Below are 25,615 nucleotides of genomic sequence, written 5' to 3'. Positions count from 1 at the left end.
CAGGCAACTTTAATTTAGCTTAATCATCTATAATTATGTCTATATCTGTTTATTACTACAAATAATAATCATCTAAGCATTAACGTCATATTATATATTGCACTATGGTATTTTATCTTAGTTTATCTAATTTTATGTAAACATTTCCTTTTCTAATTCTTTTCAAATGTAATTTTCTTCATTGCTATACTGCATCTTCAAATTTCTTCGCTACTTTTTTTTCTTTTGTTCTGTTTGAAATATTTTTGTGACTTTACTACCGTATTTTTTGGTTGGTGCTGCGTCTTATAGTCAGGTGCGCCTTGTAAGTCAGTATGAATTAATTTTGACATTTATGAGGCAAGAGACAACATTACCGTCTACAGCCGCAAGAGTCCGCTATATGCTGCTCCTGTATTTATGTGATTTAATGGATTCAGTGATGCGGAATGACGAGTCTGCGTACTTCACGCTAGTTGGCTTGTTCGGCTAATTTAGACTATTCAACCTTCCAGGCAAGTTCTGTATGCTATGGTTTATCGTTTAAATAACTGATAATATTACTTTAACGTACAGACATGTTCTGTCTGCTATTATTTAGTTGAATAACTCGCCTTGTCAGATTAAATGTCTGTTCTTCGGCTTGGATTTTGTGAAATAATTTTCTAAATAAACGCGACGTATAGTCCACTGTGACTTATATATGTTATTTCGTCTTAATGACGCATTTTTGAATGATGTGGCTTATACTCCGGTACGGTTATAGTCCGGAAAATACGATACCATGTATTTACCGTACAGATGCTTATAACAATGCAAATTTTTAGAAAGTGGCTCTTTCTCTTCATTCAACCCAGTATACCTACAGTCTTTACCTATGTAAATTTGTGAGTCTTTTCCATGACCCTGACACGTTTTGTCCGCCTTTTTGCGTGAACATGTCACGTATTTCTGTTTACGTGTCATTGTCTTGTATTTGTTACTCAACTGTTTTGTCTTATTTTCTTACCATTATCGCTTCGGTTTAGGGTTAGATTTACATAAAATGACATCCTTACCCAAACCCAACTCTAACCCTAATGCCAGGCGACAATGGTTTAAAAAATATAAAATATAAAAAAAATAAATTATGAAAAAAGGTATAAACCAATATTTAAAGTGACTTCCTAACGCAAACACCAAATCTAACCCTAAACCGAAGCGACAATAGTTTGAAAATAAGACAAAACAGTTGAGTAACAAATACATGACAGTGACACGTAAACAGAAATACGTGACATGTTAACACAAAAAGGCGGAAATATGTGTCAGTGTCACGGAAAAGACTCACAAATTTACGTGACTATAAGTACAGAATTTCGTGATACAGGGTTGTTTTATTATATCTATGTTAACCATTTTGAGTTGCCACTGTATATAAAATATGCAATATAAATAAACCTGCCTTGCCAAAGTTATCATAAACTAGCATAGGATAACATTTATGTAGCTTTTTGTATCATAATGCCAAATAGCTTTACACACACAGCCAAAGCATTTTAGCAAGCTTGCATTTACTGAACAATTGCCAATCAGTCTCCACGATTGTGTACAGTGATGTACATCTCCCTTTAAAATCTGTATACCCTTCATCTGAATCTAAACCTCTGAGATCATCACTCTCACACGACAGGTTCAGTCTCGCTGCGAGCTTGCATTAAAGCTAAACTCTCCTGGTCTCTCTTAAAGCCACATCACCCTTAACACCTCTCCCATGCATGAAAACAGAATTGAAATATATCTATGCTTCACTGACCAGGTCAAGAACCTAATTTCCATTTGACTCTAAAAGAGGTCATTTGACTTGAGGAAATGTTTGTAGACTGTGTGCGCCAGAGAGCGGGTTCGAGGAGTGTGAAGCAGGCGTGGGGTGACCAAACTGAGCCCTCTGTATTTATGATGCACTTTTGTGAATACATTACAGCTGTCACGATGAAATAAGTGACATACTTACACACTGTTCGGCCTCTAGGAGGAGGGGAACAAAAGGAGGGGGGAAGGGGAGATAAGAGAGGAGGTAATTAATACATTCATCTTTTTTACGATATCATTTTTCAGACATATATGATCACAATGTAAATTAGAAGTAAGGAGGGACCAGAGGAGAAATGGAATTCATTTGCAGCAGGTCAATCGGCCGACAATGGGCGGTGAGAGAGGCCAGAGGTAATTTATTGCGCCGTTTGTGGCCTCCGTTTACCCACACACTCTTTCTCTCTCGCTGCCTTCCTCTCGATTTCTCTCCGCACCTGGTTGCCACTTCTCTGTCTTTCAGTCCCAGATGTTGATGTTTTCCTCTAGAGATAAGAGTACGTGCTCAAATGAGCTTAATTTACCCCAAATGAAAAAAAAATAAATGGATGAGAATTGAGAAAGAGAGTAAAGAAAAGCAAACAGTGCTCTCTTGTGATTTCTCCCAGACTTCTAATGGCATTCTATGGATTATTGATTTTTGATTTGGTTTTCTGTGCGTGGCAGGAGCCCTGTTTTAGCAGCACCATTACCTCCATAACGATTAGAGACAAAAAGTTAATTATGTAATTATAGAGGCAATATCGGGGCGGCCTGCTTGGCTCTTCCCAGGTCCTTTTAAACATTATCTCCTGTGTGCACATCGGAACAGACGGTATGTGAGACTCAGAGATTAACGCCTTGGAAAGCAGATGCAGTATTTAATTCTCCCTGAACCACGACAGCCTGGGAAACCATTAACCAATCATAACATTCCCTCATTTTAGACTCAACACGCACCGAGAGAAAGAGAGAGAGAGAGACAGAGATGGCTGCTGCCAAGCTTTTTCAGTTTTTATTGACTGTAACGGCTCCCCCCCGCCTGCAGGCACAGATGAATAAAATGGTTAAATGGGGTCCTGCAATCTGTCAGAGAATGAAAAGTTGCAGTGGGTGAAATGAAGTAAAGAGGAAACGTTAAACGGCGGGCGGGCGGCAGAGATGCTCCGTCTCTGATATGACTTGCCCTGAGAGAGGAAGCTGAATAAACACAGAGCCTTGGAGATTCATCCAGATCGCTGTGATGTTTTTTTCTGCATGCGTGCCCATTCTGCACGCGCCGAAAATGATTTTTGTCCCCTCTAGCGATTGAGATAAGAAACACTATGTATAGAAGTTTTAGAATTAAAACACTGGAGGTAGAGCTCTGTCGCCAAACGCTTTTGTTTACCGGCGCACACACATTTGTCCAGACAGAAGGCATACATGCAAACACATTAACTGGCCATTCAAAACAGTGAAATTTAAAGGCCTGGGTGCATGTGTTATGATTTATCTCAGGTTTTTAATACGGTCAGAGGAGAATATTTATTTAATGTAACAGGCTGAAGATGGTGCTAATGGCCCTTGAGAGAGGTCAGAGTGTCACAGTCTTATATTAACAAGTACTTTAGAGCAGGGGAAGGTCGAGGCTGATTAATTGACAAATTTATTAGGTTAGTGGAATCATCAAGGCAGAGAATGTATCTATGTGTGTGTGTTTTATATCATGACATACAGTATATATTTAAACCGCGAGGAGATGTTTGAAACACGTATTCACACGCACGCACACACACGCACATATATAGTATATAAATGGTAACACTTCACAATTAGGTTGTATTTGTTAACATGAATTTGTTAACATTCGCAAACGCATCAGTAAATGCATTAGCTTGCATGAACTAACAATAAGCAAAGGATTTTTTATATGTTATTTCAGAATCACACTTTAATGTATTCTGTATTTATAACTGCTGGAAACCTAAAAGAGCTTGTTTATATCTTAATAACTATTTATCAAGGGTTAATGAGAAACATACTTATAATACCAGGCAAAGTCTAATGAATGTTACACATTTTCAAAATATGTATGAGTGTAGGTCTTTTCGAGGTCTTAAAAGTTGCCTCTTATTATTAAAAGTAGTGCTGGGCAAAGATTAATCGTGATTAATCGCATACAAAATAAAAGTGATTTTTGGCATAATATATGAGTGTGTGATGTGTTTAATTATTATGTATATATAAATACATACACACACACACACACACACACACACACACACATTCATGTATGTATTTAAGAAACATTTACATGTGTATATATATTTATTTATATTTTTATATATTCTATATTATATATAAATTAATAAAATACGGATATATAAATAAAAAAAACTAAAATGAATATTTGTTTGTGGTTAAATATACATAATAATTACACACAGTAAAGATATATTATGCACAAAATAACTTGTATTTTGTATGCGATTAATCGTGATTAATCTTTGCCCAGCACTAAAACAGTATTACAGACACTGTTGGTTTTAGCATGAAAGTTAAAAGCTGGATATTAAATAGGTTGTTTTAGACTAGAGATGGTCTGTTATTTGTATAATGTGGGGATGTTTTTTTGGAATTGTATTTTTTTGTATTCTGGAAAAGTTTTTAGATAAAGTAGTTGTTTTGATGCTTACTTCAAGGACCATAATGGAAATAAGTTTTTTTTTTACTTTATTGTGTTATCCTTAATCCAATAAATAAGATCACAAGGACTAATAAACAGGGACCCCAATGCATGTATCAAATTAGGTCTGGATTTACATACTTTGCTATGATGGTAACATTACAGATATTAAATCAAGATGATAATTTTTTGGCATAGTAAATTACATTTTAATTTTACTAAACAGATCTTAAATGTCTTTATTTTAATCAAGTTTTATTTTTTTATTATTAGTCTATAAATGCATTTTTGTTTAATGTCTAATTTAACAATATTTGAACAATATTTGGAGGACCCCCAGTAAAACCACCAAAATTCCAAGTTATTGCTCTTATATCACAGGCATTAAGCTCTCTTTGTCACTCCTGTCTCTGCTCATTTATTTGACAACTTCCTGTAGCCCTCCATCAAATGGAGCTGTGCCGGCCACATAGTTTGACACATCCTAATTACACAACAAATAATTAACCTGACAACATGGCATAGAAACAATGACACACTCTCAAGATGGCTGTCTATGGACTTGATGGATGACTTAAAATAGATCTAACTGCTTAAAATGACCTCCCACATACACTGCAAACATACTGCTTTGAAATAATGTTCATAAATTATTCACTTCACTTGGTTTAAACTATCTTAAAGTGTACTCAGTAGTGACTTAAGATGATTAGCTTGTGTGCTCTCTCTCTCTCTCTCTCTCTTTATAATAAACACGTACATACACAAAAAGTGTGCTACAACTTTTGTAATCAGAAATTCAGTTGTCTAGATAAAAGCTTCATGCTCTTGTCACTTTGCCAGTAAGGCAAACTGCAGAGAACTAGAGGAAAAGGATGGGAAATTTAATGACTACAATGGAGTCTATGCATTTTTCTTTCTGCTGAAAAAAAATACCACAAAGGACAAGGCCAGTGACAAGCCCCATTATTTGGTTATGCTTGCGAGGAAGCGACAGCTCCTGCTGTGAAGAGGTGACGTGGAGACGGGGTTCCGCGGGAGGGGGGTTTGGGGGCTTTAGCGTGTCAAGAGGGCCAGTGAAATGGTGGCTGATGAGTACAGGTCGTCCCCCCTTCTTTTGTAGCCACGTCGCGTGGAGCTACCAGGCCGTCAACACAAAGACAAATTATCGCAGGGGGAATTTCACGGCCAAGGAAGACCTGTCATCCACTAAAGCATTCTCTCTCTTTTTCTCTCTCTCTCTCGCTCTGTGTATATCTTGCTCGATAGTTACTTAAAAAGATAGTTGTTGAGAACACAAGAGAGAAGAAAGGAAACGCATTGTGTCTTCAAGGCTGTAGTCACAGTTGTGTAGATACAGAAGTACACCAGCCATGAGACAGGTAAGCCACAACACATACATGATGTGACGACCCACAAAAGAAAACAGTATAATGAGCTTGCAAAGCATTTAATAAATATAAAATCCTCTACCCCTAAAATCTCTCACATTTATAACTACTGAAAAGTTTGCACAGACCACAAATCCAGAATTTCCTTTATTGCCAAGTAGCGTGGGTCTACATGTCTGACTGTAAAATAAGTATGGTAAAAAAGTATTATTTAAAAAAATATTTATTATTATACCACAGGCTGTTGAATGCTTTATTCTGATTGGTTAAGAAATGTTCCACAGGTGTTGATTATTTTTCTGTAAACCGCACACCTGACCTGTCAAATGTCTTAAAATAAACACCAGAGCAATGTTTGTGGTAACTGTGGTATAAGCTTTGCTTCACGTCGTGCCGCATTATCACCGTGGGTGTGCATTATTTTCAAATAATTCAACGGTCCGTCCTCAATGACTTCTTACTGATTACATTGTACTGTAGGTCAGTTGTGAATAAGACAATTAATAAGGACATAATGTATGTTCATGTTTTTTTTTTCAGATATTTACAATACATGCGTATATGCAAATCTAATAAGTTCTTTTAAATTATGCATTGAATATAAATGTAACGCAAAACGACACGTCACACAAAAATGTTTGCGACACACTGTTGAATTATTATTAAAGACAGCAATTGTACAAGTGAATGTGTTTAAATAATTAATAACTAAATATGAATGTCTATGGTGTTCTTAGCACAAGAGGAAAATGATTTTCCATAAGAATAATGGTGTCATAACTCTTTGGTATTTAATAGCTTAGTATCATGTTGAATATTTTACAACTGAATGTCTTACAACGACTTGTTCTAATTCGGCATATGTGCATGTATGCAAACAACATTTCTAATAAAAGGAACAAAAGAGCTTTGAGTTGTCTTTAGAACTAGACAGCTGCTATTGTGGTCAAAGATATCGTTTCAATCGCATCAATATGACAGGGCCCTTTAAACCCATCCTGAAGAGAACAAAGACTTCAGATCCTTAACAAATGTATGGGGGATGCCAAACCCTCATGCCTCTATTTCTTTCTTTATTTTGCCTATTTTCATTCTCTCTTTCTCTCTCTCTCTCAAGCAGGGGCATGAACTTGGTTGGGCTCGACTTACCCCCCTCGCTGAATACCGCATTTGAAACACACTGTCACAATTGGCTGAATAATCTCACCCCCTGTCACAAGGACCTCACATTCACATATAGAGCAATTCAACAATACCCACACAGACCACAGATAGCTGGATCACGCACAGACACACAGAGAAAGAGAGAGAGAGAAGACAAGTGTTCTAACTTTTCTCATGTCAGTTTCTCTTCGGGGGAACCCTTGTGCGGAGAGATGGAGGGGAGGGGCGTGTCTTCTAAAGACGCTGCTTTGAACTGGATTCATGGCCTATTTGCATAAGCAGATTTGGGCCGAGTGAATGGCTGAAGCTCTGTGTCTGCTCATTAATATGCGAGCTAATTCAGTCCAATGTAAGCCCATTGAGAGCGTACTAAAGGCCAGTTATCCGAGCACCATTGTTTAGGGTCTAAACCAGCTCCAGCAGTTGTTACAAATTACATACTTAATTGATTTAAAATCTGCCATAAACCACACAATCAGCGGGGAAGCCATGCCATTGGCTGCTGAGAAATGTAGAGAGAGGGGAACGTCTTTTGACCGGCGCTTTCTGTGAATGAAAACAATGTAGTACGCAGACATTTGATATGTGTGTGACTGCAATAGACAGGCAAAGGTTGAAACATAACATACATTCACAGTATGTATCTATACAACAGCATACAAAATACTTATTTGCAACAATAAATATAAGTATAAACTCACTTGCTCATTTTTCTTTTTTCTGTAATAATAGGATAATGATAATAAACAAAGTGTGTGTTTAAATAATCAAAGACTGCTTGGTAAAGTGGTTGTTTTATATAGACTGAACATTAACATTGCGGTCACAACAGTGTATTCAATTGACAGTGAAATACAGAAGTACATTAAATTTTTATTATATGGGAAAATTTTGTTTTTTTGAATGGTTCTGGCATTGAAATGATGTCAGAAATATAAAAATATGTGCTTGTAGTAGGAAAGAAAAAATGTGTGTGTGTGCATGTGTGTGAAAGAGAGAAAGAGAGAGAGAGAGAGCGAAAGTGTGTGTCATGTTGGGCAAGAAAACACGCTCAGTCAGATGTAATCTTGTTTAATGTACCTCTGCTCTACTGAGAGCTTTAAGCCCTTCGCGTGTGAGTAGTATTAGTGTGCAATCTCTCTCTCTTTCTCTCACTTCTATTCTCTCTCGCTCCCTCTTTTGTCCCTGTGACCCCCTGCTTCAGCCGCAGCCATTGTAAACCTCTGTCCAACCCGTGTGTGTAGGGGCCAACTCTGCTCCTTACCCTTTTCTCCTCTCTTTCTCTTTTTAGCCCAGATACGGCACATCAAAGCCGGGGAAGACACTCTTTGTGCTTACTGCTCCCTTGACTCACAACATGTGGTTTTGAAGGCTCGAAACATCGGCCCCTTTTAACCCATTCTGAGGAGATTAGGCACTGCCTTCAGTTGAGCATTAGTGAAACTATAGTAACCAATAAGCCGTATGTCCGTGAATGGAAACTATGTATCTTGTCAGAGAGGAGCTGTCGGGACATCACGATTCCAGACAAGTTCCTCTGCGGGGCTTTGGCACCCTTGACAGGGGCCCCTTCTTTTCAAGTGACACAAAGTGACACCCCCTCTTCACCCCAGCTCCACAACGGACGCGCTCCTAATGGTAATTTAAATTCGGCAGAAATGCATGGAAAAAAGTTGTTTTCCGCAGAGGCGCAAGCATTTAATTATCGCTGGCCAACATTTTTTGGCTTGTTTACGCTTGTATCTCGCCCACATCTGTGAGAGCAAAAACTGTGCTGAGATGCTAACCGAGGAGGGGCTAAAAAAAGCTGTTGGGCGGATGACCCGTGGTCTGTGTGAGGAGACTGGGGAAATAAAACCTGCATTAAACGATGTGTTTTTCAGAGAAGGAGCATGTGTGCGTATGTATCTTGCAGCGATGGGAGAGGATGGGGAAAGGGCCAAGCTACTCTGCTGGCTCAGACTTCATTAAGAGGTGTAAACAGATCTCGGCAGGGCCTGGTGTCACCCACACACACATATGTTTACATATACACACTAACATGGCAAAGGCCACTGATTCTCATACCCACATAAGTCATACGCTCTCCCTAACACAGACACTGTGGGCAGGGCCTAATGGTAGAGTCTGGCTTCTCAGTAAGCCTTGTGTAAGATAAAGGCTCCAAGCAGTGGCAACTCATTAAAACTGAGATCCTGGAGCAACTGTCGTGCCACTTGTAACTGCATGCATTGTCTTCCATACCAGGAGCATAACAGCGTGTGCACGCACAGACTCTCTGACTCGAATGGCCCAACACAACAAAACAGCAATTTGACCTATTCTTACCTGGAACATCATATGGTATGTGACGTTTACAAAGAAATAAATACACAAAGAAAGTCTTTTAAAACGTTTACATTGACTTTGCACAATGGGGTGGTTTCCTGGACAGGGCTTATTTTAGTCCCATACTAAAATGCATGTTTGAGCTGCCTTAATTTAAAAACACTTTTTACTGATCTATCTTAAAGGACAAGTTCGGTATTTTACACTTAAAGTCCTGTTTACAGATTGTTTATGATGAAATAGAACGGTTTTGACTGAAATTTGGACATATGATGCTGGCCCGAGAATTTTCGGTTGTTTCTTGTATCACCTCCCACCTCTATAATGGCTCTATAGGTGCACTGGAACAATCCTTCCTAAAATGCATTAAACTTTCATTTACAAAGACGTGAAACTCACCGCGGGGTCAGGGGTGTTCACTCATATGCTCACATAAAAATCGCTGCAAAAGACGCATTCCAACAGGTTTTATCGTAGTTTTGTCCAACTATTTCTCTCCGCCGAGAAAATTGTTTGTATTCTTGCAATTGGCAAAGGCAGATTATCGCCACCAACTGGGCTGGAGTGTCTATTATTCAAGCTCTCAGCGGAAGAATATACGGATGTGAGGCGTTTGGAAAAATAGGTCCACAAGTTTACAACGAATGCTAAAACACCTGTTGGAAAGCATCTTTTGCAGTGATTTTTGTGTGAGCATATCAGTGAACACCCCTGACCACTCGGTGAGTTTCGCGTCTTTGTAAACGAAAGTTTAATGCATTTTAGGAAGAATTGTTCCTGTGCACCTATACACCCATTGTAGAGGTGGGAGGTTATACAAGAAACACCCGAAAATTCTCAGGGCAGCCGCATATGTCGAAATCTCAGTCAAAACTGTTCTATTTCATCATAAACAATCTGAAAACAGGGCTTTAAGTGTAAAATACCGAACTTGTCCTTTAACATATATCAGTGCAATTGTTTTGTCTCTCAGTATTGTTTTTTTAAACTAATTAAATGCCCTAATATAATAAAGGCCCAGTCCTGGATTAAACTAAACCCTTTCCGGGAAACCGCCCCAATGTGTATTTTCTGGTGATTAGAAAATGTGGCCTTACTGAAGGACGTTGTATCGTCAGCCTGAAGCTTGGCGCACTTTAACATGGTCTCGTAAACCTTTTGGAGCTTTCTTTGGGGTGACTGCTCCTCAGCGCAGGTCACTCCCAGGCTGACCCGCGTTCTAAGCCGGGCTACTGGCAACCGGCCTGCTTCCGTCTGCTGGGCATATTGGGCCGTTTAGTGGGGTGCTTGTGAAGATCAAGCGGGTTAAGATGGTCCCTCTCACTCTGTTGGGAGAAAAAGAACATCAAAAAGGTGTAAATTTCACTTCCCCACTTTTGATTAAGTCAAGCATGAAAAGAAATGTAATACTCTTGAGTGGCAAAGGCTCTACACTATTGATGCAGTTACTTCTGCTTGAGAGGAGCCAGTGAGCCTGCAGGGAGAGGAGCTGAGGCTGGGCCGGGTAAAGACACGGCCAGATGGAGGGCTTTCTCTGCTTCTGAAAGGAGGCTTAAGAGCTCCCTTCCTCAATCCCTCTCTATACTGCCTGGGTGCTATCCCAGTCCTGCTTGCCCCCCTTAACCCCACAAGCCCTGTCTCTCTTTCTCTGCCTCTCTCAGTAGCTTTCACCATATGGGCTTGTTTAAAAACTCCAGCAGCTTGCTAAACACAAGCACAACAACACAGTATTCATAACTCTTGCTGTCCAATGGAAACTTCCCCCGTCCGACATGCACGCACGCGCGCACACACACACTTGCAAATTCAGTATGTTAATTAGTTAGAAAGCATTTTTGACCTAAATGTATTTCTTTTTTAAAGTGATATTGTTTTAAAATTTATATCAGAGAATTGGTAGAGAATTGCAATAGCAACATGTATAGATTGAATGCTCTGTTAGTTGCTTTAGGGTGTCTACCAAATGCATAATATTAAAATGTAAAATATATATTAATTGTATTACTCTGACCTTTTTAAACAGTGCTGCATCTTATTATTACATTTCTTTACCAACAGACCTTTCTCAAAGTGAAATTCAACCCTAGAAATAGTCGGTCCAGTATGCCTGGGACAGAGGAACGGGGAGGCCTATGAAAGGACTTAATAGAATCTTTACCCGCTTCAACAATCCACTCCCTCTGAGCTGCATTAAGTAGTTATTGTAGAGGGACAATGACCTAAAAAGCTCAACATCAACTTCATTAGCCATGCGGCCAAGACCGAGAGCATTTCACGGTGGAGGCTATTGTCAGGGCTCACCCCAGGTGAGCATTAAATTGCAAATGATACTCTGAAAGGCGTGGAGAAAGAGAGAGCGAGAGAGAGATGGACTGAGAATGGTGGTGAGGATGAAAAAGCAAGTGAAAAGGCAGCGGAGAGCTTCTCTGACCGTAAAAAATCCAATCCATCACGGAACGCATTCCTCTCCTCTCCTAAGTGTCTTATTTGTAAGCAAGACCGAGCTCAACCCTGTAGGGTGAGAGAGAGAAAGAGCGAGAGAGATAGAGAACCAGAGAGAGCCTCCGGAGTCTAATGACAGGCTGATAGCAATTACTTTAGTCCGTCAACAGTGGCTCCCTATCGGCACATTCCTGCTGAAAATTAGTAGACTGAGGAAAATAAGGAATGAATTGGATTTGGGAGGGGAAAAAAACTACTTTTGATTCACTCCATATAAGTATATCAAAGTTGCTCTTTAACAGAATTGAGAGAGGGAAAGTTACAGAGGGAGAAAAAAAGAGAGAAAATCCTGTCTGAGTCTCCTCTGGCTTTGTTACTCTGCAAATCAATAAGCACATCCTCCCAGCTCCACTATTTCCACTTTAATGGCCCCTGCGATCAACATGTTAATAAAAAGTCCTCTGTAGAGCGCTCGGCGAGGGCCCGGCGACCGGATGACTGACGGTAAGAGATGGCATGATTCCGGGGGTGCGTTCCCAGGCGGAACTGCGTCGTGTCACCCTGCCGGATGAGAAATTGGGCCTTTACATATTCCTTGTCACCAGCGGCTGAAGTGAAGGCACCCTAGAGGCTGGTGTTGGTTGCTGCTTGCCTGGTGGACTGGAGTAAATTAAAGCAGGGATTAGGCTGGGCCGAGATACTAGCTGACAGGCACTGAAGATGCAGGCTGGCAGAGGGCTCTCTCCCTGCCCATATGTCTTCATGAAGGACCCCAGTGGGGGCTCACTAATGAGACCGGCACAGCACGGCAGTTTAGCTCCCAAACACCAGAGGACACACACACAAAGACCTATCATATGGACACACACACTCAGAGAGAAGTGACACAAATAGCCACAAAAATACTTTTAGGCTGAGACTCATTGCGATTAAACACTGTAAAGAGTGGTAATATGCAGTTTTCGACTTGAATAATGTCCCTACTGAATTGGAAGAGCATTCAGTTAGCAGCGCATAAGGTCATGGGTTTGACCCCAAGGGAGCACACATACTGAAATAAGTATATTTTAATGCACTTTAAGTTGCTTTGGATAAATGTCTGTGCCAAATACATGTAAATGTAAAACACGATGTTAAGCACATTTATTTTGCAGTTCAGCTAACCTATATTCAGCTTTCCCATTCCCAAACTAATTTCTAAGTTTTTCTCTTTTTTACATCTTTATGCTTTCGATGTGTGAAATTGTATCTAAAATGTAACAAAAAGCACAACAAATCTGACAACCGTGTAGTAGACACTCCTCATAAATACCGCTGTGGAAAACTAATCCCTTTACTCCATGCAAGGCCTATCTAGGTCCTTATCTAGGGTTGGGGAAAGCATGGGATATACCTGCCCGCAGGCTGGTGAGAGGTGTGCTAGCTTTAGAACTATAATTACCAGGCGATTACAGAATAATTACACACATTAGCGCTTTAGGTTTTGCCTGCTCTTCTATGGGACCCTGCAATTAGTAAGTAGCCTCTGTTAAAAGCTTTAAGTGCAAGCATTTGCCAGTCCCCGTGCTCCTGTGGATAAATATCCTCTAGCTACGCAACATAAATATGAAACATGACTGTGAATAACTCATGGGATGGCACTGAGGAAGCGATTTGGTGCATGATGAAAAACGCAGCTTTTGTAGCCTTTAAAATCCACATCCTATTGTATACGTTTCAACTTAAAATGAAATGGGAGCATACGTGAAAATAAATTCCATCAAGTGGAATAGGAATCGTGAAATGAAGGAGAAAAGAACGATTGTACTACGTTCTGACGGTAAGCCTTCGTCCTGTTCAACCATTGAGCCATTTAAAAAGCCATCGATCCACCTTAGTCTCAATGATGAGAGGCGTGAGAAGACTGGAGATGGACCTGTGTGAAAAGATAAGAATTTAAAGATGCTTAAGTGTAATTGTGTTTTGCTGTCCTATATTTTATAATGGATTTTGCATTATATGCATTATTAACACCAAAACATAGCATACATTATTATTTATGACATAAATGATTTCATCCATTAACCTCCGTATTGTCATAGTCATCCATACTGTCTGTTAAAGGACAAGTTCGGTATTTTACACTTAAAGTCCTGTTTTCGGATTGTTTGTGGTGAGATAGAGCGGTTTTGACTGGGTTTTCGACATGTGCGGCTGCCCTGAGGGTTTTCGCTTGTTTGCGTTTCGCCTCACACCTCTGCAGTGGGTTTGGTGGTGCACTGGAACAATCCTTCCTAAAATGCATTAAACTTTCGTTTACAAAGACGTGAAATTCACCGAGTGGTCGGGGGTGTTCACTGGTGTGCTCACACAGAAATCGCTGCAAACGATGCTTTCCAACAGCTGTTTTAGCATTCGTTGTAAACTTGTGGACCTATTTTTCCAAACGCCTCACACCCGTACATTCTTCCGCTTAGAGCTTGAATAATAGACACTCCACCCCAGGTGCTGGCGCTAATCCGCCATTGCCAATTTCAAGAATAGAAACAAAGTTCCCGGCGCGGAGTAATACCGTACCTCACAGCACATCTAATACAAGTCAATGGAGTTGGCAAAAACTACGATAAAACCTGTTGGAGTGCGTATTTTGCAGCGATTTTTGTGTGGGCACACCAGTGAACACCCCTGGCCACTCGGTGAGTTTCGCGTCTTTGTAGACGAGGGTTTGGTGCATTTTGGGAAGGATTGTTCCGGTGCACCATTGGACCCGTTGTGGTGGTGGGAGGTGAAACACAAACACGCGAAAATTCTCGGGGCGGCCGCATTTGTCGAAATCCCAGTCAAAACCGTTCTATTTCATCATAAACAATCTGAAAACAGGGCTTTAAGTGTAAAATACCGAACTTGTCCTTTAATGTGTTTGTTCTTTTGCTTTAATGGTTATTGGGTATACTCATTGTCCTTATGTTAGTTTGAGTAAAACCATACTGTATTGCACATGGAAGCATCACATATCCCTAAACCCACATGAGACAAGAGTATATTTCCTGTAGCCCAACTGGTACAGTACTGCGTTAGCAGCATAAAGATTATGGGTTAAATTCTGGGGAACAAAAATAGTGATAAAAATATACCTTAAATAGGTTGCTTATGTAAAGTGTCTGGCAAATGTTGTGAATAGAAAATTGGAAAACTGGTAAGGGACCGTGTAAAAAGTTCCCACATTACATATATACATTTCATCGGACGCAAGTTCATTGTCGCAATTATGCGTCTGGTCGGAATTTTATTTAATGGTCTGACTATGTCTAAACTGAACTCTGGAACAAATACCTCGTTGAAAATAAAAAAATTCAATTACCTAAAGACGAGGGGAGACGGAAATCGTGGATCACTGCTTTGTGAAGCGAGGTTTGGAAGCCGGTTTGCAGTTAAAACTGTATACATTATGGTACACATTGTACCATAAATTCGCGGCATTCGCGCAAACTAGACCCGCGAATGAGGTGGAATCTCGTCTACCGTCCCGCGCTAAATGCCTCATATGCGTCAACGCGTCTTCACATTGACTTAACATTGAAATCACTCGGACTTGACGCCTCTACCGTGGCTGGTGTAAACGCAGCATTAAAGGACTCTATTGGTATTGATTCTTTGCGGAGTTTACCAGAAGTTACGTTTGTTCCACGAAAGCCATTTTTTATGTTGTTAATGCTGAAACTATCTATAAACGAACACATATTTTTACTGACTGTCAAAAAAAAGGTTAAAAAAAACTGTTACCTTTTTAAAAAGTACAGGCTCGGACCTATAGAGTTCATATTAGTACCTCAGAGGTACATATCGGTACCTCAACAGGTACATTTTAATGGGTACTGCCCAGTGAAAGCTGGAGTGTAGCGACAGTTAAAGGTTATTTCATGAGGACGTCCACACACTGTCATTTTTTTTACCACAAAGAGGGCACTTAACATAAAAAAGAACAGACTCGGAAATGACAATGCAAATCATTATGATATAGTAATTAATTAGTTCTTGTAATTTTTCAAGCAATATAATGTACCGTGTCAAGCTATTCCTAATGAAACCATCACAGCTATGTGTTCCCAGTCAGGGCACAGTGCAAAAGTTTATGTTCCCAGGACAAGCAGGAAAAGTGAGCAAGACCCGTACGAGCACGAGGATGAAAGGATGAGCGGCGCGCCTGCCGCATAGATTTTCCTCCACAGAGTGGATTACAGACACCTACTTCCAGCTTAGGGTGGAGTTTTTGAAGTTTGGGCTGGGAGGGAAGAGATGCCTTTGGCAGAGTCCTGTTTGATTCTGGTGGGAGCTTGCCACTAATCCCACCCTCCACACTCAAGCGCGCGTACACAAACATCAACGTTCTCACCTTCTGCCTGATCCACCGCGCTAACTCCTCCCGGCAGTCGCGGGATCGTTATCCATCTCTTCCTCTCAACTGGTTTGAGGAGCGAGAGATGCGAATGTTGGGGTTTCTTGTCCCCTGTTCATTAATTTCCCTAAGCAGATTAGTGGCTGTGTGTTTGTTGTTGTTGAAACTATCTGATTTGCTTAAGCCCTTTGTTTTTTTCATGTGGTTTACACTTTAAAGCCCCCCTCTTTGTCACAATCAGCCTCTCTGATGGGCGATAAAATGGACCTACTGGCAGAAAATCTGGGCATAAGCAAGCGTACAACCATGCTGGTCGCTGGCACGGTAAGGTAGGGGGCGCTTTCTGTGCTTTTAGATGTGCCAAGAAGCAGACAAGCAGCATTGTATGATGAGTGTGCTGATCTGCTGGACATAGAGGTGAAGAGGAGATAACAGGCCTCATCAGCATGTGCCCTGCGGGGTCAGCGGCCGGTGGCGTCTGTCCCGGACACCGATCCTGCCATACCGGAAACTCAAGACAACAATGTATCTCAGCCAGCCTCTCAGTTCGCATGATAGTGGCCAAATGCAATGCTGACAAATGAAGCATCTTAGCGGTTTGGTCAGCTGGGAGACCATGGCAGGGAACTTAGTGAAAATGACAATTCTTTTAACGTTCCGTCACCGGCTGGAATTCACCAGTGGTGACCGATTGGGTATCTAGAGGTCGCTTCGTCTTCTCCCCGAAATTTCTCATTACGCAGATGAACAACGACTGAGTCCAATCCAACAGGCTGCTGGCAGGAGCTGTGCCGCAGTGATTCAACTGGACGCCCCACACACATCATTATCAGCTATCTGCGACAGTCAGCCCAGAATTACGCAATTAATCCTGCTTTTCATATGCCGTGGACAGAGAGCGATCCAGTGTGTTCTGTGTAAATGAGCTGACATGCTCTATAGCTGCAGACTGGGAAGAGTATATTTCACACTGAGCTTGATATGAATACATTGTTCATGTAGTACTGACTGAAGACACATGACTTCAGATAAATCACAGCTTAGAAGAGTGTTATGAGCTCTGATCTTACTTTATAAGACATTTAGTTTATACGTAAACCATATTGCGTTAATCCAGTTAGTTGTTTAGGCTGTGACTATTTTGCGTATCCTGCAAAATCTGCGCTGAAGGGATTTGGAACAACGTGTGACCCTGAGGAGAGAGTACTATACATTTCTCTGCCAAAGTATAAAAAATAACTTTAGCTTTACTTTAGCCAAAGTATAAAAAATATCAATCTTTAATATATTTTAGGGTTGTGCCGATAAACAATAGTATCGTGTATCGACGATCATCAGACATATCGCCAATAGCAGGCTTTTATGACGATAGTTGGTGATAGTTATTATTATCATCATAGTTTCAAATTAACATGCGCATTGAGGGCTTTTCCTCGCTTAAGGGGGTTTGTGGGCTTCACTTTTCACAAGTGAGCTTTTCAAATGAGTGCAGATTCCCCATTAAGGACCTGAATTACTCTTGCTCGGACCTGAACGTGCGTGGCATGGACTCCTTCTAGCACCTGAACTTCTAATACGCATGGCACTGACATTTCCTTGCACCAGAGAGATTGCTAGGCACGCAGAGGGTTAAAACCAGCGAGTTTGTTGTTGCCACTCCCTGGCACGCACGAAATTGTAGAGAGCCTGGACTTAATGAAGTGGATGGATTAATGGCATTAGTATTAAAAAGGTTGCGGTCATGACAGTGTTGCTTTTGCTTCTTTTTGTCCACCAATCAAGTGACTTGTCATAAATGAGTAAAAATAAACAAATAAATAAATGAGAAAAACTACTGCCCTGCCCCCCGATACTATTATGTATCGGCTATCGGCTGATGATAGGACGATCTCAAAATGGGGCATATCGCCCAACACTAATATTTGACTCTGCAGTTCTGTTTGCACAGATTTTCTGTGGGCTCCATCACAATAGTTACTGTTGTCTATATCTAATATTTTATCAGGCTGTTGAAGACATTTCAAACTCTGCCAGCGCATTTATGTATTAATAAACATGTCTTTTATAGGATACATGCCTATTTGTGTGGCTGTTGCTTCTGTTCTGTGTTATCTTATTTTCATGTCTCTGTGTGCTATGAAGGGCCTCCGGGGCCCTTGCGGGAATGAATAGGTTTCAGGACACTGTGAAGTCTGTGTGTGTACTCCTGTAGCATCGGTCACGGCCTCCTCGCCTGGTTAACCCCGCTGCTCTATAAATTCGGTAAACTTCATGGAAATTTAATAAGTGCTGCTGCTTTGTGTTTGCCTGGTGAGCTTGCTGCCGTGCCCAACGCTGAGAGGCATGTTTGTGATGATTTCCCCTCTCCCGCTCCTCCTTGTACTCCCCACCGTCTTTTCCTCTTTCGCTTTCTTTTTGAGTTCTTGGAGTGATAGGGAGGACCCTCTTAGCTTAGCTATAGAAGTCATAGAGGCAGCATTGACCCCCAGGTTACTTCTGTTTAAGCCAATACAGACTAAGCACATTCAGAGAGGGCATGATATTAGGGGGGTCTATCTTTTTCTCACCCGCTCTCTCTTCCTTTCTATACTTCAAACGCCGTGCCCACAGAAGGCATTCAGTTAAAAGGACAGTCATATTCATTTGAAATCTCTTTTCCCTAGTCCCTCCTTTACACTTTCCCTCTCTCCATCGCTTTCATCTTTCCTGCCAGTTTCTGCTCTTCTGCACCATACCGTGCACATCTCTGCCATGACAACTAAATAGCCCCCCTAATACCACTTCATAAAGGATGGAGGTATCCCCTAGGCAAGTTCTTGTAAATTAAACCCATAACCGGTGCCCTGACTCGGAGCTTAAAGACTCAAACCTTTCACTCAAGTGACAGAGCCAGTTCCACAGTCCACATTAAACCACACCTCAACAAGGTGTAATTTATAGGCATGTCTTACAGGTGGGAAATAAATGTATCGGCACATTAGGAGGCCTGGAACCGTGAATAGAAAAGCGCGCGTGTGTATGTGTGTGTGTTTGACAGCGGCGACTAAAGCGCCTATTGAGGACAGGTGAGGCTGAGTGGTTTAAAATTAAAAGGAGGTGATTACAGAAGAAAGGGAAATGGAGAGATTGAAGCATGTAAACATACAGGTTTTTTCCTCAACGTGATCTTATTTTAAGTGGGGGCGGAGCCTTAAATTAGAGCGAGCCCACAGCCTGATAACACTAATATAACACAAGATCCCTGGCGGTTAAACATCGCTTTATGAGTTTGACTAGTCAACAGCTCACTGCCTTAGTCAGGCTCTCTGAAGAGTGACAAATCAGATAAATAAAGATGAGTAGCCTATTCTGCAAGGGTTTCCTGACAGTTTGAATGATAAGATGTTCACTCAAATGTTTATTTGCTGGGGTTGCTTATCACACAGAGCACTACAATTGGCAGGTGAAGACACCTATTGCTCAGTGATGACAGTAAAGATGGAACTGAGGGAAGCTGAAATCACAGAGAAAGAGAGATAAGACGAATCTTTCAACATCTCTCTCCATCTCTGTCTCTCTCGCGTACTCTGATGAGGCATTCAGCTGGATGAATCTGACTGTGTGTGTGTGTGTGTGTGTGTATAAGAATAATCTATTCATTTTTAAACGTGCAATTTTTATTCTGTGCCCATTGTGAGAGAAAAACATTGCACGATTTGTGAGCAGAGAGACAGTATGTTTTGTTGCCGCGTGGACGCGTGTCTGCACGCATTGTAACAGGTTCTGATCTCGTGGGGGATGTTTGGCTTTGTAATTTCACCCTTGAAATGTGTGATTACAAACGGGACAACTTTTTTTAATTTTCTCTTTTGTCTGGATCCCACAGCCTGCCAGTCCACTCCCTTTGCAAGGCCTTTTAATCAATCACAGAGATAATCAAACGTCACTGGCTATCTGCCCCATGTAATTACTTTTGCAATTAAAAATCAATCTCCAGTCACCTCCTCTAATTAGAAGGATGGCTGTATCCACATCTAGATTGATTTTATAATACATATTGACTTCAAATACCATGATATGGCCATTTTCTTCTGTTTTGATGCTCCGGGTACTGTTTTAACATAAAAAAGGAGAGAGAGAGAGAGAGAGAGAGAGAGAGAGAGAGAGAGAGAGAGAGAGAGAGAGAGAGAGAGTGAAAGAGGGACTTAACAACCCAGAAACATAAATTATAGTGCCATTACTTATATATTATTTAGGTTTTAAGATTTTTTATTGGTCTAAATGCTACCGTTTATATTTTTGTATATTTAGTTATTCAGACATTTGTAGCTATTTTTGCTAATATTATTGCATAAAATTATTCTCAAAAACTAAATCTGTGGAGTCCATACCACATAACTTTTCACTGCCCACAGTTTATCATTGCTACAAAAAGCCCTAGCTTTAACTAAGTAGACTACTCTCATTGTTAGCTCCTTAGACAAATGGTAAATGCTGTCTCATTTGTAAGGCACTTTGGATAAAAATGTCTTATAATTGAGTAAATGTAAACTTTAGCCCCACCCATAACTCCTGCTTCAGATAACGTGTAAACAGTAGCAGTTGCCCAATGCAAGAGAACAGAAGGTCCTTAAAACCACTGTATGGTTCATTGTCTTAAAAAACAATCCGCATGCACAAATGAAACAACAAACTGACCAATCCAGGTTTAAAGAAGTAAACTTCCATAGTGTACTTAAAGGAAAACACCACCGATTTTCAATATTTCACTGCTGTAAGTACTTACCTCAACTTAGACAAATTAATACATACCCATCTTTTTTCAATGCATGCACTTAATCTTTGTACAGCATGTCGTGAATGTGTAAGCATTTAGTCTAACCCCATTCATTCCTTACGATCCAAACAGGAAGGAATTTAAAAGCCACCAAACACTTTCATGTTTTCCCTATTTAAAGACTGTTACATGAGTGGTTACACGAGTAAGTATAGTGGCACAAAATAAAATAGTAATTTTATAAGCTGATAAAAAATGAGAACTATATTGTATGGCTAACACATTCACAACACACTGTACAAAGATAAACTTAAGAACATCTTAAAAAGTACTAAAGAAGATTTTTTAAATATAAGTACAAAATTAGTGCGTGAAAAAAGAGCACTTTAAGTACATTATGGAAGTGTACTACTTTTTCACTAGGAAAGGAGGCAGATGCTCCCAGCAATACCAGGAATTACCTCTAAGAGTTAAAAACAATCCATAACAGAATATCAAAATCTGCCCCAAGCTGATTTTGAATGACTGATTAGAGTTACTTTTGACAGTTTTTCACATTGAAGGTGGCAACCCTATAGACAGCACTGAACAAACAGCTACTGACATGTCTATGCAGCAGCTGTACAAAATAGCAATCCTCCACGAGGGCACATAAATGTCTCCATTAAATGAACAGATCTGACCATTCATGAGGTAAATATGGAATGTTACAAGTAGTCATACAGTGAGCTATTGTGTCACAATAACCCCCCCCCTCCCAAACACACACAGTTAAAGTAGCCCTCTCCAGACTTCAGTGAGGTAATAAGAGCAGCGCTTATCGGCCTGCCCTCCAGCCAGCTCCTCATTGCAGGCAGAAAAAGTCTGGCCTCAGCCCAGCAGCTATTAATCACTCCAGAGAGACTCCTGTCAGAGCTGACCCCTCCCCTACTGATAACACTGCCCAGCCCAATTTAACCTGATGGAAATGTGATTTCTCTTTTCCTCTAGCAATGGAACAATCTACACTGTAAAAAATATTTTTGTGATTTAGTTTTCTCAACTTATTTTTTTAGGTGGACATAACTAAATTGCTTCAATTGTTCACTTGACAATAAATTTTAAGTTCATTCAACTTTCAGGACAAATAAACAAGTATAACTGTTGTTTTAACTGAAAATTGCAAGTTCTAACAACTACAGTTTTTTTGTTTATTTTACTAACTTTGAAAAGTGTAGCTGACAAATTATTAAGTAATATGAACTAATTTCAGTTAGTTGGGTAAACTGCTGATTTAAGTTCAGCAAACTGAAGTGAAGTTTTAAAATTACATAAATTAAGTTCAGCAAACTAAAGTATAGTTTTCAAAACTACATTGATTAAGTAAAGTTAACTAAAGTGAAGTTTTCAAAACTACATTGATTAAGTTAAGTTTATTAAAGTGAAGTTTTACAAACTACATTAATTAAATAAAGTTAAGTTAATATGAAGTTTTCAAAACAACAATGATTAAGTTCAGCAAACTAAAGTAAAGTTTTACAAACTACATTGATTAAATGAAGTTAACTAAATTGAAGTTTTCAAAATTACATTGAATAAGTTCAGCAAACTAAAGTGAAGTGTTCAAAATTATATTGATTAAGTAAAGTTAACTAAAGTGAAGTTTTCAAAACTACATTTATTAAGTAAAGTTAACTAAAGTGAAGTTTTCAAAACTACATTTATTAAGTAAAGTTAACTAAAGTGAAGTTTTGAAAAGAACATCAATTAAGTTCAGCAAATTAAAGTGAAGTGTTCAAAATTACATTAATTAAGTTCAGCAAACTAAAGTGATGTTTTCAAAACCACATTGATTAATACTTTATCCGCTTACAAAAATCATCACATTTTATTTTTTGTCACCATACTTACTGGTGTAACTACTGATGTAACAGTCTTTAAATAGGGAAAAGTGTTTGGTGGCTTATAAATTCATCCCTGTTTGGATCCTAAGGAATTAATGTTCCTATATGCTAACACATTCAGAACACGCTCTGCAAAGATGAAGTGCACGGATTGAAAAAAATAGAAATGTATTAATTTGTCTAAATTGAGGTAAGAACATAGTAAAAAATTGAAAAACTATTGACACAAAATCATGTTATTCCAAGTTTTTAATTAATTATAAGTGAAGACCTAATATTTAGCTTATTGTGGCCTAGTCTGAAACTATCAACCTTTCCAATCTGGTGTGGCTTCTTTACCGGAACATCATAATGTTAGTCGAACCATTTCTTGGGAAAAGGGTCAGTCGGCTTCCCATTCATTACAATTGATAAGAACAAACATAAGGCCGCTTGGGTGAGCGCTTTATGCGGCCGGAAGAAGAAGTCCTTTACAGCCGGAAGATGACAAAATGGACGTAATGACGCTGCCCTGGTTGTCGCGGAAAATAAGGTAAATACAGAGTAAATGTAACATTTTATATGGGAAAGTGAATTTACACACACACTCACACACATATGTGTTTGTGTATATGTATATGTTTATATAATACGCAATATACACTATATATATATATATATATATATATATATATATATATATATATATATATATATATATATATATATATATATATATATATATATATATATATATATACTAGTCAACATTTGAAGTGGATCAAAAAAGTTTATCAAAGTTGTCCTAAGACAAGAATGGGTATTAGGGATTGGTTTTATGTAAACTTTTTTGAATGGTTTTGATCCACTTCGAATGTTGACTAGTGTATATGTGTGTGTGTGTGTGTGTGTGTGTGTGTGTGTGTGTATAGTGTATATAGTGTATGTTGCGTATTTTGTTCACAAATCTGTAATTTCATGGTAATTAGATTTATTTGATTAATAAGCATATTTTGGGATTATATTTAGTGCCGGGCATAGATTAATCTATATTAATCTCATACAAAATAAAAGTAATTTTTTGCATTACATATGAGTTTGTGCTGTGTGTAATTATTATGTATAATAAATACACACACATTCATGTATTTAAGAAACATTTACATGTGTATACATTTTTATTTATATTTTTATATATTCTATATTATATATAAATAAAAAATTATATATAAGTAATACATTTCTTAAATTTATATATATATATATATATATATATATATATATATATATATATATATATATATATATATATATATATATATATATATATATATATATATATATGTATGTAAGTATGTATGTATGTGCGTTTAAATATACATAATATTTACACGCAGCACAAACTCATATATTATGCAAAAAAAAATTTATTGTTGAGATTAATCTAGATGAATCTATGCCCACCCGTAATAATATTCTTGTAAATAGAATATTCGCTGATTGTGTTAGCTCGTGTTGACTCGTAGGTTTTATTGGCCGTTTCTCAATCCGAATGCTGCAGCCTCCGGAGGTCGCATATGCAGGCTGCATATGTCATCAACCCTGGTTTATTTAAGTCAACTGAGCATTACATTTGCAAGACAAGAATATTACAACAATTTACAATTAACTTAAAATAATTGTCACCTTTATAATTGTTTATATTCTGAAATAAGACAGTGTTGATGACGTATGCAGCCTGCAAATGCGACCTCCGGAGGCTGCAGCTTTCGGATTGATTCATTACCAAACCGGACAAAACCGGATGCCACGTCAGTCACCGCATGTAACAAGTGTGGTTAGCTAATAGAGTGCATCACTGCAAGCCGCATCGTCTAGGTAAGTTTTTATGCCGGTTATTAAAAGTTAATAAAAAAGTAAATGTCAGTTTGACACGAAATGGGTAAAGAAACAACAATGTCTGTGATTTTTAATGTCTCCCGTTTAATTACAATTCGGAATTTGAACCTTCCTGACTGACTTCGCGCCATTTCACCACAGTGTTTTGTTTATTGTTTTAAGAAACCTTGATTTTCTGGTAAATTACCCATGGTTTTATCACAGAATATTTTTGAGTAGAATTTTAGACTGTACATGGAAGATTTGGTTATTGTGTTGACAAGCAGGTTCAATTAAGTTGATTCCCAAAACTTGATTTTATCATTACCAAACCGGACAAAACCGGATCAGTCACCGCATGTAATGTAACGTTAACTTATATGTTAGTTAACGGAGTGCAAGCCGCATGGTCCTAGTAAGTTTTTATGCTAGTTAATAAAAATTAACTATTTATTTGAAAGGAAGTGGGTAAAAACAGCTATTAAGTTACTTTGTCTGTAATTTTTAATGTCTCCCTTTTAAGTAACGTCACTATTCGGAATTTGGGCCGTCCTGGCGCTATTTCACCACAGTGTTTGTTCAAATTGTTTTAAGAAACTATGGTTTTATCATAACCGATTTATTTTATAGTTTTAGACTGTTTGTACATGGAAAATGTGTTGATTTGTGCTTTCTCGTGTTGACTTGCAGGTTAAATCAACATAATTTGAAAAAGCCCGGACGTCGCCTCAGTCACTGCATTGTGTTTAACGTTACCGTAACTAACGTTATTTGTATTAGGCGCAGAGTGCAGGTAAGTTTTTATTCCTGTTCTTAAACGTTATTACAAATTAACTAATCTGAACCGAAATGTTAATAAGTATTAATTAGCCTCTGATTTGTAATGTCTACCACTATAGGTTTGTTTATTGTGCTTAGTCATATTGACTTTTAAGTTTAATA

The 25,615-nt window shown here is 39.0% G+C and overlaps 1 protein-coding gene and 1 long non-coding RNA gene across 2 annotated transcripts in view; one reads left to right on the top strand and one right to left on the bottom strand.

Annotated features, from left to right (window-relative positions):
- LOC129444675 (uncharacterized) overlaps positions 1-25,615 on the bottom strand; it is a 188,125-nt gene that overhangs the window by 5,865 nt on the left and 156,645 nt on the right. The window contains exon 5 of the long non-coding RNA XR_012359971.1: positions 10,458-10,685. This is a non-coding gene — a long non-coding RNA (uncharacterized lncRNA). The remainder of the gene's footprint in view (positions 1-10,457; positions 10,686-25,615) is intronic.
- Positions 24,202-25,615, top strand: part of LOC141352908 (sterile alpha motif domain-containing protein 3-like) — a 39,339-nt gene continuing 37,925 nt past the window's right edge. The window contains exons 1-2 of the mRNA XM_073859036.1: positions 24,202-24,673; positions 25,364-25,466. The gene's annotated coding sequence lies outside the window, so the exon portion shown is untranslated. The remainder of the gene's footprint in view (positions 24,674-25,363; positions 25,467-25,615) is intronic.

The sequence above is a fragment of the Misgurnus anguillicaudatus genome, chromosome 21 (genome assembly GCF_027580225.2).
Source record: "Misgurnus anguillicaudatus chromosome 21, ASM2758022v2, whole genome shotgun sequence".
In the NCBI taxonomy this organism is placed as follows: domain Eukaryota; kingdom Metazoa; phylum Chordata; class Actinopteri; order Cypriniformes; family Cobitidae; genus Misgurnus; species Misgurnus anguillicaudatus.
This window is presented reverse-complemented; position numbering and strand designations above follow the sequence as displayed.